Source organism: Phaethon aethereus (genome assembly GCF_964289735.1).
Source record: "Phaethon aethereus genome assembly, chromosome: 17".
Classification (NCBI taxonomy): Eukaryota; Metazoa; Chordata; class Aves; order Phaethontiformes; family Phaethontidae; genus Phaethon; species Phaethon aethereus.
Genome location: NC_138593.1, coordinates 15,339,153 through 15,357,514, shown reverse-complemented (window position 1 = coordinate 15,357,514; position 18,362 = coordinate 15,339,153).

The following is an 18,362-nucleotide window of genomic DNA, read 5'->3' as shown; positions in this document are numbered from 1 at the left end:
TTTAAAGTTTTTTTCTGGGAGAAATTATAGAATGTAATAGATTCCACAGACAATAATCAGGGCCTTATCTCAAAGTGACAATCTTACCTTATTTGCTATTCTGGGGAAGATGACTTTATTATCAATAATGAAATGAATTGGTTCCTTCATTTAGAATCTTGTTAATACCACACAGGCTTTTCTGTGTCCATTTATTCAGTAGTCTTAACCAAAAATTAATTCCAATGGAAGTAATTCCCTTAAACATCAATTAGCTCAAACATTGTCTTTGGAGGCAACGAGTACAAGTCTGTTCTTTCCTTGCTAACACACTCTTCAGAGCACCTGAAAGGAAAGGAGGACCAGAGTGAGTCCATCACGTTGAGGACTCTTGGTAGAAAGTTCTCTCTAGAGGAGAAGATCCTTCATGGCCCCTTTCCAGATAAAGAACAGCTAAAGCCTGTAACAGGAAAGTTTCTCTTTTGCATCATTTAACCATATCCCACATAATCATGGCTGAAAAATCATTATCAAAGTTTGATCCTCTGTTTGAAAACTACACAGCACTTCATCGAGCAGACATCCTGGCTTCATTAAAATTTGGCGCATAGTTGTGTTGTCCTGCATTCAACTGCCAGCTATTGCATTTTGTCACAGTGACAACCAATTCTTAACCTCCTCTAGGTGACCTATTAAAGGTTGGTGTTTGGCACTTAGGGATGTCCCGTCCATGGTTCCTTTCTCTTAACTCCTACATGCTCACTGGTGGCCAAGAGGTAGGTGGCTACGAGGATTATGCCAGGTCTTGTGTTCCCAACAGTGAGGAACCCTCGAGTGGCTTTTTAAACTACCCTTACAGATACATACACACAATATTCATTTATCAGATGATCCTCCTGTAACTTTATGCTCAATCAAGCCTATGAATAGCACAGTCGTCTTAATTGTTTGTGTGTTAGAGCACCAACAGCTACCCAGAAAGGCCAGGGAAAGTTTTACTATTCATCATAATCAAAAGAGAACTCTCTACCAGCATTAAAACTGACACTTGGGGTCAGACACGCATGTGTATGAGGGACTGAGGACAAGTAAGACATTCATATCAATGTGCCACAGGACTCCCTCCACAGGGACCTGAGGCATGAGACTAAAGCAGACCTCCATGGTCTTTGGCTTGTGTCTTCCGCAGTAACAACCACATCACAATACCTCTTCTGTAAACTGTCCAACCTTCTCATGGACTCAGCTGGATTTTAGTCACAATCTGATACTTCCTCCCGTTACCCCTTGTCCCCAGTGTAGCCTGCAGGTAGATGTGAAGAGGTGAGCAGCGTGGGAGGGAAGCTATAAAAATAAGCAGTCTTTTCAGAGTCTTGGAAATGTCTGCTTGGAATAAGCTGATGTAACAACTCTGTTCCTGACATGTGCAGACCCTCCCCTCCCTACATCTTTCCAATAATATTGATTAGGTTACAAGTTGTTCACCCTAATTATAAGCTCAAACTCAGAGTGCTCCTCAGTCACTGCCCAGGAACACTACACAGCACCAAGCACATTTAATGCTGAAATAGGTGACTGCATCCTAACAGAGAAGAGTGGAAGAAAAGGTGCTGTGAGGAAAGAGCAAGCATCTCAGCAGATCAAGGGTTGGAGTGTTCCAGAACTGAAGAGTCAACTGGCAGAGACTCTTAGAAGTTTGTTTTTTATCAGTCAAGTGAGCTACAAAAGTGAAGACTAACTACTTTTTAGTTCGCAAGATCAAAAGCACAAGATTTGTTTAGAGGTGTACCTTTAACTGAAAAAGAGCAAGCTGGTTATCAGATGGTGAGTAACTGGAAAAGAACTAAGTATAGATATTCTGCACAGTAAAAAACCCATATTTCTTGAAAGTACCAAAAGGCAGCTGCAAATAGTGACTCTTACATCACCTTCAGCATGGCTAGACCCAGGTGTGCACATTAATGTGATATCCAAGTTACAGCCATAGGTTTCAGAGAAAAACTTGTCTATTAAACACAGGCTCATAACATTCAGATCATACATCATTCCTAACACAGGTGTCTGTGAGCTACCTGAAGAAGATAATATTTGGGGTTTTTTCCCCTTCCCTTGTTGGAAAACAATGCAAGCACTAGATCTTGATATAGGAGGACAAGATTCCCTAGAAATAAAGAGAAAACAGAAGTAAATGAAAGTGTAGAAATAATAAAGAAAAAAAAAAACAAAACACAACCAACAAACCAAATCCCACACCTGTCTAAAAGACAAAGAACATACATGGCTAGGATTAATCCTTTTTTAAAGAAAGAAGAAAAACCCCACCCACAACCGACTCGAAACCCTAATGATGGGCATATAGGCGCACTAAAAGACATAGTTTCTGTTAAAGGTTGCTCTAGGCTGTTTTATATCTGACAAAAGAACTGCATTATAAATGCTAAACCACTAAGCCTCATATGTAAAACTAATATTCGCTACATATCGCATACTTGCTATCTTAACGACAGACAATAGGAGCACAAATTGAGGATAGGAAGATTCAATACTTCATATAAGATTATAATTTAAACAGATCTGAATGCAGGAATTACATAGTCCTGTAGAACAGGATGCCAAAGAATGATATCAGATGTAGGAAAGTCAAAGAGTGATATTCTGTCTTTCTATGGGGAAGCCAAATTATGCTTGAAATGTGAGTGGTCTCCGGATGACATGGTATGAAACAGAGAGTTTAGCGTAAGACTTGCTGATTGTCACAGCAGTGACTGGCTTCCTGGAGAAAACCAGAATCCCATGGGTGGCACTCACCTGCTGTGACTTAGACATGTAAAGGTCAGTTGTCCAAGACTACGCCAGTCACTGCAGGTTCCCTATATAGTCAATAGAGAAAAACAGATTGTGACGTATACAGATGTCATGTTTCTGCTGGTTTTACGGGGCATCTGGCAAGACTAGTTCAGGCTCAGGTTTTCAGGTCAGAGCTCAGAGCTAACTTCCTGACATCTAACGCCTAGAATTAAATCCTTTTTCAACCCAAGACTTCCAGAGGAAATCAAGGCTGGAAGAGCTGAGCAATCAACAGCAATGTATAATTCCCCCCTTGAAAACTGCCTCAGAGAACTGGAAAGCAGTAAATATTTTTTAATATTTAAAAGCTTTAAAAAAGTGCTCCTTGGAAGGTCAGAGAAGCACACACCAGTGGGTCTGGCTGAACCTACTCTAAAGAATTCAGTAAATGGACATACAGGTAATTATGATATGTGGGAGAAACAGCAAAGAAAAAAGTATGCTTTGCCAATTTATTAGGATTTGTTTTGAAAAATACAAGTGTGTGAGTGACAAAGACCTACTAACACTCTCCTTGGATTTCCACAGCCCTTCCAGGAGGGATCCTCACCAGAGATAGCTGAAGAAATGCAACCACCTTGGGATAAAATGCCTGGCCCTGACATAAATAGATAGCTGCTTAAAAGATGGTAAAATAACATATCAGTGGAGGGATGTCAGCAGTGGCTCAGGATACTTGTAAATGATCTGAAAGGACCATGAATGGTGAGATGATAGTGCTGATGACGTTAAGTGATTCAGGATTGAAGAGAGGGCTGTCTGCGAAAAATCACAGATAAATCTGCCAACACTGACTAGATGAGAAAACGACAGTTGAAATTTGGCATAGGTAAACATAGAATTATGCAACATAAGGAAAGGAGCCCTACATTTATATCTATAATGACAGGGTTGGAGCTAGCTATTACTGCTCAGGAAAGAGTTCTTGAAGTCAGTGGATCAAAAGAGATTTGGGGTTTTATAATAGATGGTCCTATGGAAATACCAACTCAATCAGAGAGAAAGGAAATCGATGCTGGAATGTACTAAGAAAGGAAAAGAGGGCAAAACCAAAAACAGAGTCTTGCTACTGTATAAATCCCTGGTGCATCTGCATCCTGAACACTGAGTCACCCCCTCAGAAAGGCTAGTGTAATGTTGGAAAAGGTTCAGAGAATGTAACATGTACAATCAGAAGTCTAGAAGAAGGAGCACAGTAGATCATTTCATTTAGAAAAAAAAAAACATGTGAGGGGAAAATTAATGCAGATTTGGGAGTGGGCTGGAAAGGACAAATAGATGGCTTTTCACTTCAGTATGGGAAACAAGGGGCATCAGGCTGGGCTCCTGGTGGCAGACTCAAAACCATCAGAAGGATAAGCTGTGGACTCTCCATCACTGAGTGCTGCAGAGGGCCAAAATTCAATGTGAATCTTCAAAAAAAAAAAAAGCAAATCCATGGATGAAAAAGCTATTCAAAACCATTAGATACAAGGATACCATCCTCTCCCATAAGGTCTCTGCGCTGCAAGTGACTACAGCCTACAAGGACATATTGGAGAGGTATTCCTATTCTTCCTCTCTTTTTATCTTCTTTTGCATGTGCGGTGGCTACCACTCTGAGCAGAAGCATCCTGTGGTCATGCCTTGTCTTCAGGAAAACCATTCAAAGAGAAAGTAGAAGTCTGAGACTGCTGGAGGTAGTGAGTGAAAATAATTGTAAATCATATTGTTTCACAGAAACTGAATCCATCACCAGCAAGAGTTGCATACTTTTTGTTTTTCTTTTCAGGAAGGCTTGTTATATTAAACTATTTTGTACATATTTGATCTCTTCTACTACTTTAAAAGACTACTAGACTGATTTAACAGTTACTGATTCTAGAGAGAAAAGTGAGAGGAAAGCTGATTTTTAACACAAGTATATCATTTACTGTCTGGATGTGCATAACCAAGAAAAGATATTAGGTATGGACATAAAGTTGTAGAGTTTGAGCCTAGAGGTTATTAAAAGATGCCCATATAAATATAGCTCCAGTATGTAAGCCATGCAAGCAGCCTGTGCAGAAGACAAAGTATACCTTTCGGCAAGTATTTCTCCAACTACTCACTGAGATAGAAACATACCTTCAGAACAAAATCCAGATCCTGGGGAGATGTTGCCTTTGTATTGCATTGGACATTCACATTCAGTATGTTTCCATCAGACTCCTAAGTCCTCTTCTGAATTAGTATTTTCCATGTTTCCCCTTTTTCCTTCCCCTGCTCCTGCCTATCTGTTCATCACGATCTGCACTCACGATTTCTAGATGGGTAGTCTTGAAATGACAGTTCTTTGTTTGGCCAGATCATTAACCAGCATACAAAGTCACGTAACAAACTTTGCACTTACAAATATTTTTCAAGGAATAAACTTATGAAACATTCACAGATTATTGAACTGTTCTACCTTTGTTACGCACATTTATTAAGAATGGATGCTGCACCTGCTGCTTTCATATAAACTCCAAAGGTGGGCTTGCACTTCCCACGCAACTGCTCTTCCTTCACCCCAGAGTCATATTGGGTTTGGGGTTTGGTGTGCTTTTCATCCTTTATAATCATAAACACGTCTAGGGATAATTCTGGCTGCAGCGGGAGATCAAACCCACGTTTTCATTGAGTGAACATATTTCGTACAGAAAGTTGCCCATTTTCATTCTGGCAGGTATCCTTTCAGGATTTTCCCTTGCTTTGCTCTGCAGATTTCTTTCCCCAGGGAGTGTAGATCCCACTGAAGTATATCACATTCAACCTCAGAGGCTTTCAGTGTGTTTTCATCCTGCTTTTATGCCAACAATTTACCTCCATGAAAACAAGAGGAAGATTTGATTTTCAAAGTGTATATGTGAGGAACTATAAGCTGCTGAGAGAGTGACAGGCTGTAACTTGCTGAAAAACGCAGTTTGTACTTTCTTTTGATCCCTTTACTACTATCAGAAAATTGGTCCAGGAGATCAGGTCTAGGATATCAGGAAATCAAGCAGAAATACAAAGTTACAGTGCTGCCTTTCAGAGCACACTCCTCTTCATCATAGATTTGGGCATAAATTGGGTGTAAGAGAAAATGTGTTTAAGCTGCTGGGTCTCAAGTGAGGGAAGGAGCAGAGGAACACTCATTCTGGGGAGTTGAATTACACTCTGACATTTGATGCTTCTCCATATCTAGTCACCAGATTTCATTGCTTTCCCTGTGGTGCTCTCAGACTGCCAAGTGAGGTTGTGTCTGTGATGAAGTGGAGATGTTGTCCCCCTTGATCAGGCTTGAAAGAGCACCACTGTGTGTAGGAGCTCAAAACTCTCAAAACAAACATGGAAGGGTGTTGTTAGAAGGATCCAACTGCTTCTACCCACCTTGATCAAGCCACATATACAGAGGGAAGAGCCTCTGAGAAGGCAAGGACTAGAGATCATTTATCACAATGCTTCTGCTATTTGAGACAGGATTTTGTTGTCTTCATTTTAAGTAGGCACTAGATAACGAATAGCTTTGCTGCTTGGGTGACTGGAAGAGACCCCCAAAAGTTGACTGATGGCACAAAATAATTGAGCCCATGAAGATGTGGAACCCAGGTAGCACTTTGGTAAGCAGGAGGCCAGTTCAAGCGGATGTAGGACAAGTCTATCAATACCTCAGTACTATACGCAATGACCAAAGATTGAGGGGTTTACTGAAGCCATTACCACAGATAGTTGAAAGAGTTCCCCAGCAGCCAGAAAGGCTATTGCTTTTAGGAAGGGGACGGGCTTTGTATAGTCATGTTCTGCTCATGTGCTGATCACAAAGCACTTGGCAAAGAAAGAATGGGGAAGAGGAAGGCAGTTTCCCAAGATCTCCAACCATTCCAGAGTTGGAGTAAAAACAGATGCAATATTTGCTAATTTCCAGCCCAGTGCTCTTTGCATAGGTCACAATGCATCCGGTTTACAAATGGCAAATGCATTAATAGTTTTTAATAAAAATAGCTTAATAAAAACAATTGGCAGTTGAGTCTTGCCAGCATGCTTGTAATCTCCTCGGAAGAATTCTGCAGTTTGCCCTGCACACACTTGCAGCAGGGGGTGGTTGAGCGGACCCGTGCATTCACTCATTCCCGTTGGGTACCAGATGCTGTGCTTACAGCTATGGATGAGCATCAGGCAAGAAAGCAGCTATAATAACATTCACATATGACATTTTAGATTCTTCTGGATGATTTAGGATCTCACCACAGAGAATTGTAGCATATGTTAATGTTATGCTTAACCCTTTAAAAGACACTTGGGAATGGAAACTCCAAGGAAGTAAACTCAAAAAATTTGGCAAACATGATTACATGGGAGAAGAGTACAAGCAAAAAAGGAATGAAGGAGCCCAGGTAATTATAAAAAAGGACTGAGAAATGGCCTTAATGCAGGAGAAAAAGAAGTAATTGTAATAGAAGAAACTTGTGGCTGCGTTGGGTAATTTTCAGTGATTTGGAAACAAAGAAGGAAACATGAGTGGAAACTAAATGTGAACATGTAGTAGCAGAAGGTCAGTATGCAAGAGAAGAGAATGTATTATAATTAGGAAGGGACAAGAGAACGAATTATAATTAGGAAGGGACAAAAAAGCAGCAAGAAAATAAATATTTAAGAATGAGGAAAATTAAATAAATCCTTGGATAATTCCACACAGAGTAAATAATAGATGATACAGAGAAAGCTTAAGTATTCAGCGCATCCCTCACTTAAAAATAAAATGTTACTTTTTTACCAATTATTAATACAATTAATTTTAAGAGAGGAAGAAAGAAAACAGGAGTTCATTCCAGAGTGCTGAAGGAAGTATCCTCAGCAGTTAGAGTCATTTGCCTTTACCTGTGAGAACACACGGAGGAAGAGTGACACCCTTAGAAGAATAGGAAGGAATAAGTATAGCATCTGCCATTAAAAAGGAGTAATTGAGGAACCTGGGGAAATACAAGCAGGTCAGTCTAACCTCAGTACCTGGAAAAATACTGGAGCAAGCGGTTAAGCAGCGATTTATAGGCATCTGGGGGATAATAAGGTAATAAGAGAAGAGCCCACATGGATTTGACAAAAACAATTCATGTTGAAACAATCTAATTTCCTCTCCTTGGCAGGATAACTGGTAGGGAAAGTGGTAGATGTGATATATCTCAGCTCTATGAAGGCTTATGACATAGTCCCACATGGCAGTCTTGCAAGTGTGCTTGGGAAATACCATGGAGGATAAACAGCCCTGTTTATCCTATTCTAACATCATGCTTCAGTATTTGTTTTGAGAGTTTTGAGCTGCAGGAAACTACCATGGAGGACAAACAACCCTGAAAACACTACCTGGGCACTAGCCCTAGGGTTTCACAGCCCATTTCGGAGGCTTTTTCAAACAGGACTGTTTTGTGCTGCACGGTAGTCAGTATTTTCTTTTACAGCTTTTATGGTAGAGTACAGCAAAATTCGCGCAACATATTCTGACAACTCAGTGTCTTGACAGGTGAGATGGACTCCTGATGCCTGCTCATTGGAAACAGAGTTGATTTGTGCTCATGCCCTCCCCAAACCTGGAAATTATCAACCCAGACCTTGTACTGACCTTCTACAGATGGGCAAAATATACCTCCTCACCCTGCAGCTCTCTGACCCTTCCTCATGGCAATCTCTTTGGAATGCCTGTGCCTTTTGCAGTACTCCAGGCTACTTTCAGCAGTAGCAGTGTCACCAGTCTGACAGGCTCCTAACACAGTAAACATATCTAATATCAGGGGAAGGTTCAGAGGAATATTTACCAAATTTGGAAATGGAAAGGATGACTAGTGAAATAAATCACAAAATACAAATGAATTTGTCTCTAGCTACAAAGCAAATGTCTATTTTTTTTCCCCATGTAGCTCACTTACACTGAATGGTGGGTTTTAACATTGGAGGGAGCTATTATGTGGCAATAGTCTCCCACTGACCCATCCACACGATAACACTCTCTCTTTCAATACTCCATCAAATTTTCTTCCTCTACTCTTCACAGAATCACAGTACGGTAAGGGTTGGAAGGGACCTCTGAAGATCCTCTGGTCCAACCCCCCTGCCAAAGCAGGATCACCTAGGGCAAGTTGCACAGGAACGCGTCCAGATGGGTTTTGAAGGTCTCCAGAGAAGGAGACTCCACAACCTCTCTGGGCAGCCTGTTCCAGCGCTCCATCACCCTCACAGTAAAGAATTTTTTCCTCATGTTGAGGTGGAGCTTCCTGTACTGCAGTTTGTGCCCATTGTCCCTTGTCCTATCACTGGGCACTACTGAAAAGAGACTGGCTCCATCCTCCTGACAGCCACCCTTCAGATATTGGTAGACGTTGATAAGGTCCCCTCTCAGCCTTCTCTTCTCCAGACTAAACAGCCCCAGGTCTCTCAGCCTTTCCTCATACAAGAGATGTTCCAGACCCTTAATCATCCTCGTAGCCCTTCGTTGGACTCGCTCCACAAGTTCCCTGTCTCTCTTGAACTGAGGAGCCTAGAACTGGACACAATACTCCAGACGAGGCCTCGCCAGCGCAGAGTAGAGGGGAAGGAGAACCTCTCTCGACCTGCTGGTCACACTCCTCTTAATGCGCCCCAGGATACCATTGGCCCTCTTGGCCACCAGGGCACATTGCTGTCCCATGGATAACTTTTTGTCTACCAGGACTCGAAGGTCCTTCTCCATGGAGCTAATCTCTTAAGCAAATGTATTTCCTAGAAAAATAGGCCTGGGAAGGAGCTGGAGGAATTGTGTGTGCATCCTTCCCCAAAGTAGGAAGAGCCATACCTGACACATTTCTTCCAGAGCTCCAGTAATGGAGTTGCCTCAGCCCTTGTGTCCTACATCTTCTGGGGACATCTCTGTCACATCAAGCTACCACCTCTACCCATGTTCTTGGCAGGAAGCCCTTACATTTCAGTATAAAGTGTTCCCCATCTGCTTTGGCAGATGATTGATAACCTTAACACCTTGTGAGCTTTGTAAATATGCTAAAGAGTTTACAGTATAAAAATACGAACTGTGCAACTCTTTTTAATGCTGTCACCTCTGGTGTACTTTCAGCTTTACACAGACTTCACTCACAGCCTCTCCCAGTCATTCAAGGGGGAGGTAACAGACAGGAATTGGACCAGGGAGGGTCTGAGACACAAACACTGGGAACATTTCAAAGTACTTTGGAGAATATGATCTTGATGAATTGGAGGCATAACCCAAAATAAATGCAATCAAATTCCACAGAGACAAATGCAAACAGCTCAGTCTGGGATTTAGGCAGGTGAGGTTACCCTTGCCATCAAAGCTGGTTTGAGAATTTTCTATGCCTCTCCCCGCCTCCAATCTGCTCATTTCTGCCTTAGTATAAGTTTGTTGCCCTTTTAGGTGTGATGATCAACTGTTTGTGGGGCTGCATTGCAAAACAGCTCCCTGAGACAACTCAGAATAAAAATACCTCTTCCTTATTTATCAAGTGTCATCTCTAACCTGGTTCAGTTCTCTGCTCTGGTTCACAGCACAGCCCCACAAGCCATCATATCAGTGTATCTGTGGGGGAAGCAATCTGCAGTAGGGAGAAACAAATGACCTGCCAGAAACACGGAAGCAGAAACTCCATTGCTGAAGAAAAGTTTCATGCACATACATTTTGATGAAGGAGAAATCAGATGTACAAACACAATATGGGGAATAGCTTGTTAGTAACAATACGGCACAACCTAAGCTCCGAGTTAAAGTCTACCACAAACTCGGTATGAGCCCGTGGAGCGATGCCTTTGCAAAAAATAAGTAGATGAACAGCAGCCAGCAACCTAAACCTGACTGTGGAATGTAGTAGCAGGAGGCATGAAGAGATAGGAGGTCATCAGCTTAGTGCTGTGGCTTTTCCTGTCCAATGGACTTTAATAATCATGCCAGTAGCTTGGAGGGAAACCAGAAAAAGATGTCCCATGTGGAGAAATCAGTAAATCAGAGGAATTGGTAAATTTTCTATTCTAAAAAAGAGGGGAAGCAAGGGAAGACATACCAGTCCCCTACAACATAGAAACAGTTATAAACAGAGCAATAGCAACTTGCTCTCCATCTTGTACAGGGTAAGACAGCAAAAAATGAACAGCTGATTTTGCATAAAAAGGTTTTCAGCAATATAATAAGAAAAAACCCACTGCCCATCACGACAGAGAAGTACAGAAACAGGCTAGGGACAATTATATTGGCACAACTGCAGGAGAGAACCATATTAAACCATCTATTAAGGGTTGATCCCTGGCTGCGCTTCAGTTCAAGTGGTAAATTAAATGATCTCCTGAGGCTCCTTTAAGTCTTGTATCCTATCATCGGTGCATTTTTTTTAGTGTCATAGGAAGTTGTGGGAAAAAAAAAAAAAAAAAGAAAATTATACCTTAACAATGACAATGCATCTACAAGCAAGGTGACCTTATCTTGAACTCTGCTTGAAAGTGAACTTATAAAAGACAGGGTAAGAATAGAGGAGGCTGTAGGAACAGCTAACATAATGATTAGAGACTTGGAAAACAGCAACAAGATTTTCATGACATGTCTGGAAGGAGATGAAATCTGGGGAACATCACATTAAGCAAACGGGAGGACAATTGGGTGTACTCAGAATCTTGACTCTGGCTTGTACAGAATTATACTTTATTGACACACATTAGATTGAAGACTAATGAAGAAGACCGGGCAGAAGCAGGGACTGTTTTTTGTTTGTTTTATTGTAATTGGTTTCCACAATAGATAATTAACTGTGGAACTTATTGCTGTAAGACATGTTGAAGACTGAGGACTTATCAAGGGGAGATAGAAAAGGAGAGGTATTAACAAGAATGAGAGATAGATAGAATATGTATTTAGGAGGAATACATTATTCCTGCTTGCAAATTAAATCTGCCATTAGCCCTACAGACAGGAAAGATGTACTTTTGTAGCATATTATTGAACATTTGCTTATTATGGACATTTATCCCATATGGTGCTGCCCACCATATCTGGCAAAATAAGTCACCAGGTAGATCTACGTCCTCTTAGTCGCATTTGTGTCTTCACAACTACAGCAGGAATAAAACTGTGTGGGTATCTGCGGGCTGGATGTTGACATGGGCATTTCTGGGCACCGAAAAGGAAATATCTTCAGATCTTAATAGTATCAGTCAGGTGCTAAAATTGTATTATATATGGGAATTCAGCCCCTGGAGGAATGTTAGGCCAGGTTGAAGAGTTCCCCTGACACTTGCAGCAGCGATGAGACTCTTGCAGATGTCAAAAACAATTCCGTACCTCACTGAAATCCTCCGTAGATCGGCAGTAAAAGACGAGGGCATACGAGACAGATTCAGGCCTGCTAAGGCAAAGCAATGCATAAACGCTGTTTAAAAGTGCCTTTTTTGATGGATAGCTAATGATAGCATTGGAAGAACTGTAGGGGAACATATTGATTTTCAAAATCGCATGAAAAAGAAACATCATTGCTTAATGCTTAAGTACACTACCTACAATAAATACCTCTTCATGCGAGAAAGTACACCCACCACCTGCTTCCTAGCTTTGCTTTATCACCATGAAATCGAAGCAGAGATCAACTCCATCGAGATGGGTCTTTTATGAATTGGTGGTTAGAATTTGATGGTAATAAGTAGCTGTGTGATGGGGAAGAACTTCTCTATTGAATATATATCTTACAATTGCACCCAGCAAAACCAGTGGGCAGGAAAAACAATAAGATCCAAAACCTTTCTTTCCAATACATGTATTTTATTTTTATTTTAGGTCTTCTTGTCCCTCTAGCAAAGGTCATAAATTATTTAACTGCTGCAGCTCAGACTTCTCTTCTTTACTGTCTAATAAAATCTGAGAAATATAAATCTATTTTAGGTCCTTTTTTAAAATAATTGAGAGTGGTGACAACCAAAACAGGAATTGAAGCAACAATTCAAAGCAGGGTGTCAGTGAGTTGTGAGCACACCAGGAGATTTCTGCAGAAAGCTTGTAAGAAGGCATTTTGCTTATTTCTGGCTAAAGATGTCTCGTTCCCTTTTTAAATTTAATAATTTATAGATCAATGCTTGTTTTTTGACTCCTGGCTGCATGCTTCCTATTAAACACATAATTCACGTGGTTACATTCTTATGTGCTGGGCTGCTTACTTTTCAGCCAAACGATGTGGAAAGAGGTAGCGATAACTTCATGGAAAGGTATCGGCTTGTGGAATTGTTAAAGACGGGATCAGATCACTGTCTGATTTCCCGGGTACTCTTTTGCCCTGAGATTTTAAATAAGCAGCAATTTCTTGGATATAGGCCAGCGATTGTTTGTCACCTGGAATTATTAACGTTTTAACATCAGCTATTGCAGAAAAAAAAGGAAGAAGCAAGGTCAAGTAAGAAGTAGGCAAGGGTAAAGAATTAGTAGGAGTAGAAAGGAGAGGATGAGTGTGGGCAGATGGGAGAGGAGCCGGGTATTTAAGGGTCAGAGGCAGGCACAGCCCGCCCGCTGGTGGCAGACACATGGACAGGGCAGGCTTCTGGCATCTGGGTCCTCAGTCAGAAAAGCCCCCAGGCAACGGGCAGGAGCGCTGCTCGAGACCTGACACACTCCTGGCCGTGCCCCGCTGACCCCGGCCTTTCCCCACGGGTGCCCTCCAGTCCTGATGCTGAGGAGACACTTTCCAAGTGCCCTCCCTGGGATGAGCTGCAGGAGGCTGAGCAGTCTTGAAGCCTTTTGGGTTTGCACTCACGTACCAGAGCCGAACGGCTGCACCAAGCTGGTTTTACCGGCCCCACTTCATTTCCCAGACCCTGCTCTGCACAAAGTCATTTCAGAAATTTCCACCAAGAATAAGATTTGCCCTTTCAAGACCTCAAACCCTCCAGTGTTTCTGCCCATTTCTTTCTCCCGGCACTGATCTCTTTCACTCAAGAGAACATAAATGATAGGGGGTTAGTTTAAGCACACAGTAATAGATATTTCTGTATAAAAATAGATTGCCTCCTTACACATGAATTGCTTCAGCTTCCTCATCATTTCTAACTGAGCAACAATAACGACTCCCATAAGAAGCCCTACCAAACCAGCGGTACCTCCACATTCCCTCTGCAGAAGAGGAAGGTGAATTCAAAGGGCACGGAGCACCCACTTTCCACCTTCCCCACCATCTTTCACAACTGCATCAGAGCTGGAAACACAGCAAAAGGATTTAAAAGGAGGAATTAAAGGTTAAGCAGGTTACAATGAACACAAAACCCGTTTTAAGGGACCTGATGAGATACTCAGGCAGAATGGATGCGTGATTCTGTGAGAAGTAAAGGGAAAAAAAAAATTAAAGTTTTACAGCAGGGTGAAGGGGGCTGTACCATCTAAAAAGAGTATTGTTAAAAAATAGAAAATGTATCTGGAATGCCAGGGGCTCCAAAACTGACAGAAGGTAGCTGAGGGTGGAAAGGAAAATGTACTTTGATGCCAAGATTATACTTTGTGTTAATTGTTGGCTTAGGTGACAAAAACTCATCTGCACCCCCACAAAGGGGTGGAGGGGAGCCCAAATAACACCCTGCCCCAGCTGCTCCCAGGCCATCACAGGAACCACCAGCCCACCAAAGGCTCATCTCCACAAGCCCAGAGGAGCACAGGGGGACGAAGGTAGACAGGAACCCAAATTACAGACTCGAGGGAAGGGACACAATTTCTGGGCCCCTCCCAGGGAAGCCTCAGCCCCGTGGTCCAGGTGTGAAACCCACCACGACGAGTCAACACCAGAGCACCTTTGCGACTGAGGGTGTTGCTGCCTTGGGGGTGTGGGACACATCATGGTATGCAGGGGAAGAGCATTTGGGCTTTTGGGCAGACAACTTATTACTATGAGGTGTTTAGGGAGGAACCAAAGGTGGGGAAAGGACGTATCATCTGAGTGATTTGGGGAGGAACAAGTCTGGGAAAACAGAGGAATAAGGGGATAAAAAGGACTGACCATGTGTAAATGGTTGGCTGGTCTGTATGCTTGTCTGACCATGTCCCGCACCCAACCAGCGCACCCTGTCCTGTCTTTGTATTAAACACCATTTCTAACTATTTTCCTGGGCGAACGGACTGTATTTTGAGGAGGTTGGGGGGGTACCAGCAACTGGAGTGCAGCCGTGGCCTCAGGTTCTCATACGGCCAGGTGCCAGCAACGGGTGAGACCAGGATCCAGGGGCATATGTGTATATGTTTACATACATGCATGTGTGTGTACATCTATGTGCTATAAATGTGTGTTTATGTGCATGTGCCTAACCGGGAGTCCATGCTGAGCCTTGCTGCTGGTTGGAGCTGGAGCAGCATCACCCCTCCTCAGCCTGTTGGATCTAGTGTGATACCCCTGACATTAATATTATCTCGCGTGTAACCTTCTGTGGAAGAGCTAATGAGCAGTTTAAGCTTTATGCTGTATGACTTACAAAGTTTTTTAACAGCCATGAAAATGGTTTGAATCTCAGGCAAGGCTGGTTAATGCAAAAGGGAGCGCACTAATCATGTAGCAGAGTAAAAGCATCAAATCCACAAAAGACCACGACGAGGATAACACTCATTTGCCGTATTTGTGTTTCATAACTGAGCTCCATGAAACAAGAGCCAACAAGCCCTATAACCTAGAGAGCAGAAGGTGGAGGAACATGCAGTATTAAAGCCCTATTTGATAAAATATCAGGGAATACAATAAATAGGGAGAGAGATAAAAGGAGAATGACTCCCTCTCAACCAGAGGCACAGGGAAAGATAGAGCCTTGCAGGAGGCCAGGGCTCAGGGATCACCTCATCCCCATCCAAATCATCTGCTGTAGCAACCATGGGTGAATAAACTCACACTCTATTTCACCTCCTTAGTCCTGAGTGAGATTGATTTCACCATTTGAACTGGATTCATTTTCACTATTGAAAAGCTACATGCCTCATTTGAGCTGTCTAGATTCCCTCTGTATAGTCAATGGAGAAAGAAGTGTTTCCACAGCAGCCCATCCTACCTTAAAATTGGTGCCTAAGGTTGGGCAGGGTGCTTTCTGGAGGGTCTCTTCTCTCTCTGCAGACAGTAAAGGAGCGCAGAGACCTAACTGAGCCAGCCTGCCTATGTTTTAGGCCACCAGAACTGCATCAGAGGACTCCCACTGTGTTTCCAATTTTGGAATCAAGAACTGAATTCCTCACTAGGATAAATTTGGTTCATTTAGCTTGGCTGGTGCTGAGAGATGATGGATAACTCCTATGAGCAGGAGAATACTGTTCCTCTGGAAATGGTTCAGACAAAAAAAATCTTTCCATACCTGCAATTTGGGGTGAGTTTGTCACCCTGAGGAGCTGGGAGCTCTCAGGTTGGAAACATGGAGTGGTGGGAGCCGGAAAGCAAACTTCCTAGAGGCTCTCCTCTAGCAGGCACAGCAATGGGCCATAGACTGTCACAGTGAGACACCTTCCCTCTTCCACTGTTGGGTCCAGGTGATAGACGGAAAGGCCTCCTCAGTAAAGCCATCTTGATGACTGTGCGCACCACATTTTAGTACCTCTTCTAAAAAGCGTGATAGACCTCCCTTGTCTTTATATTTGTGCTTTACATGTAACCGTCTAATCAAACCTAGCTGTTCTGTACCTACAATCTGCCCTCCTCATTATATACTATTATTGCAACCCTTGTGTTAACTCTAAATTTCTTAACAATTATTTTATGCCTCTTTTCCCAAATCAGTGTTGAATAAGGCCAACTGGTAAGGAACAGGAACCCCTAGAAAGAGCATCATTACATTATAATCCCCTGCTGTTATCTATTTTGTCAGTTAGCTGATTGTTAATTCATGTAAGAAGTGCTCTAATGATGTGATGCAGTGCTTGCTTTTAAAGCAGAGGTTTTGGCAGGTAAATCATATACCTCACAGAAGCTAAAATAACGTCTATGTAGTGCTCTTTGCTCTGGTAGTTTCCTCAGCAAGTGGAGTCTAGCTCACATGACATGGACAGACACTGACCTCCTTCACCACCTCCCAGTGTTCAGGTCCTGATGCGCTCTATGTCCTCCACCCTTTACAGTCAAGGCTTTGTGTCCATCTCCTGTAGAGGACGGAGGAAAAACTGGTTCAGTCCTCTACCATCCCCTCCATTGTCCCCAGCTATAGTGGGCCAAGGACATCCAAGGGAATGCGAGTCCACAAGGGTCCAAGGCTGTTCTGGAGAAGAAAAGCACTTCTCTTCTGACATTTTCAGCAGGGCTGAAAGCTTCTTGCAGGCAACTGGAGTGAAACCAACAGTTGTAGGTTGTTGCTCCAGGAGAAGATGGTTTGATCCTCTCCTGGGAGCTTTAAGCTTCGGATGTTACTGATCCTCAAGGTCCCCCAAAGGTTATCAGAAAATGCATGACAATGCTACTCGCTGGCCCTGCAGCTTTGCATATGATTTCTGTGTTTAAAAAATTCAGTTGTCACAAAGTTCATTCACTGCCAGTAACTCCCTGTAAACAGGTAAAACTGTGGGAGGAAAATGAGATGCAAGGAAAGGAAGATACATTTCCTTTTCTATCAAGGGCCATTGCCCCATTCAGTTATTGCCAGTGGAGTTTTGAGCTACAGACAATCAACAGAGAGGCTCCTTTAATGAGTGCTATGCTCATTAATCTCTCCCTCTAACACAAGTGATAACACAAAGCCCATCGACACCAAGAGAGCACTTCATCAAGGACTTGAAATGAATCCTGTATTGAAGAAAGAGATATTCTGGCTATAACAGCAACCAAAGTACTAAAATGTCTGGCAAGCCTACTACCCATTCTCAGTGGAACATGGCATCAGGACCCTCTGATTTTCAGTGAAACTGAGGCAAAGTCCCCTGTGAGACACCATTTCAATTTTACAGAAGGATTTCACTCTTCCCCAGCAAGTACTCCTACCTGCTGCCTTCCAGGAGGTGAACACTGTGATGAACAGTTCCAGTTCCTTGGAGTACATGATGGCATGTTGGGCACTCCTCTGACCCATTGTCCAGTTGCATGTATCCCACAGAAAGTCACCATGACTCTCCTCATCACTTTCTAGCTCTCTGTCCTGGAACTCTTTGCTAAGAGAGACAAAGATCAGCATAAAAACTGCATCATCAGCAAAGCAGAAGTGGTGCCATGAGATGTCACCCCCCCAATGCCCTAAGACTGTCATAGCATGGGACAAATTGGCATGGCTTTCTCCTCAAGATACAATGATGAAGGATGCTGCAGGTTAACCTGCACCATCACCTCTTTCAGACAAGAACCACCACCTCTTTCAGACAAGTATGCAGAGAGAATGGCCAAGGGAAAGTGAGTGGTACATCACCCTCCCTGTTGTGAGGAGAAATTTGCTATGGACTTGTCTGTCCCTCATCCCCATTCCTGGTTTCAAAGCATCTCCTACCCAGTGGTCCTTCCTTCCACAGTGCTGCCAGCCCATGAGGCCACCCTGAGACATTCCCACTCCTCTCCAGGCAGCTAGCCTATGGCTACCAACATCCAGAGGCATCT